This window comes from Aplysia californica, unplaced genomic scaffold (assembly GCF_000002075.1).
Source record: "Aplysia californica isolate F4 #8 unplaced genomic scaffold, AplCal3.0 scaffold00275, whole genome shotgun sequence".
Taxonomy (NCBI): Eukaryota; Metazoa; Mollusca; class Gastropoda; order Aplysiida; family Aplysiidae; genus Aplysia; species Aplysia californica.
Window position 1 is genome coordinate 454279 of NW_004797545.1, and position 1823 is coordinate 456101.

General features: G+C 37.1%; 1 protein-coding gene across 1 annotated transcript in view; it reads right to left on the bottom strand.

Annotated features, from left to right (window-relative positions):
* Positions 1-365, bottom strand: part of LOC101858415 — a gene marked incomplete in the record, with an annotated part of 25901 nt that extends 25536 nt beyond the window's left edge. Inside the window, 1 exon segment of the mRNA XM_005101234.3 lies at positions 146-365.
* Between the last annotated feature and the right edge of the window lie 1458 nt (positions 366-1823).

Here is a 1823-nt window from a genome sequence, read left to right on the forward strand (position 1 = left end):
GATCATGATGATGATGATGATGATGATGATGATCATGATGATGATGATGATGATGATGATGATGATGATGATGATGATGATTAATTGCTAAGGCGGTGTTAGCATGTCATTGTTTCTACTTAAATTGAAAACATAGCTCTCTTACGGCCGTCCTGCAATGCCAAAAAAGTTGGATCCACCTCCAAAAGATCTTTATAGACACAGTCGCGAACCCCGTTAGAATACAACGTAGATGGCGAGGAATGTATATTACTTCTCGTATGATATCTTTTAGTTAACCAAAAGTCACCAAATCTTGCACATATGAAGAAGCAAACTGTAAACCCATAGTGTGGTACGCGAGGAGTGAATGAATGCACGTCCGGGTTCGCCAGCGCGGGTGATTGAGAAACAAAAAATTTTTTAGACATGGCTGGCACGGGTCATTTTACAAGCGGGCTATTCCACTGTAACTGACGTGACTTTTGGATTATTCTTTCTCACAATGATAACACTGTAGTCCAATATCAATTCATTTATTTCAACTTTGAATAATCAGAACACTTGAAAGTGGTATTTAAAATCATATTGAATACAGTCACTAGAAGAAAAAAAAACAGTACTTTATTCAAATTCTGTGACGTGTTTAGTCTTGACGAATGAGGTACCGGTATTTTTCTGTCCTGTCAGTTGCCGAAACTAAACAGGTCTCGAATTTGAATAAAATATATTTGTTCTAAAGACTGCATGTAATATGATTCTTAATATATCTTTCGAATATTCTTATTATTTAAAGTTGAAATGAATTAATTGATATTGAATTACAGTGTTATCGCTGTAAGAAAGTATAGTCCAAATGTCCGTCAGTTACCGTGGAATAGTCCCAGCCTGTATCCCCGTTTTACAAGAATGGAAACGCCAGCCGGATGCGTATCATAGAAGTGGATAGGAAGACAGGTAGCCCGTGGATTAGGCCTACGAGTGACACCGTTTCCAACACAAGTTTTCAAAATATTATTGAGCATCGTGGTAAAATCGTGCACAGGTGAAAAGAATTAAATTGAAGAAGCAGCCATTTATTGTTCCGGGCGTTTGGCATCTTTCATCCATTTCTTTTTTGTTCAGTACCATTTTACGTCTGTTTGTTTTAGTAGAGGTTTTGCGGCGCTCGCAACTGCATGAGGTCATATGAGCACCAAGGGACGGATGTCAACAGAGAAGTCCTTACAGGGAATCAGGCTCACTCTGCTCACCTCTCTAGCTTCAACAGCTCAAGGTTTGCTTCGACAAGCAAGGCACCCCGGAAATATTGAGTCTCAACAGCGTGACAAACATACATTTCCTCCGAATCTCACCATCTAAAAATAAACCTTAAAAAAAAGACTACTATAAACACAAGAATAAAAACAACAACAACAACAGCAACAATAAACAAACAAACAAACAAACAAACAAATAAACAATAAAAAGCCAACAGTTTTAATTTTAGTAAGACTTTTACCGCATCTGCCATGCAGAAAAGTCATAAGTGCCGAAGATACAAGAGAATAGCATACAGAGAAGGCGGTAAGAACTACAAATTGATATTAATAACCATACCATTCTTTCAAAAAAGAAGTCTTAAAAATCTAGGAGTTCAGTTGGATTGTGATATGTCTATGTCTTCCCCAGCTCAGCAAAAGTATTTACTTTCAGCGTAAGAAAATTGGCAGTGTAAGAAATTATTTAACCAAAGCAACAGCAAAGACATTTGTAACAACACTGATTTTATTAAAGTTAGATTACAGTAATGCTATTTTGTCCGGTTTGACAGCCGAAAAACTATCAAAGTTACAAGTACTCCA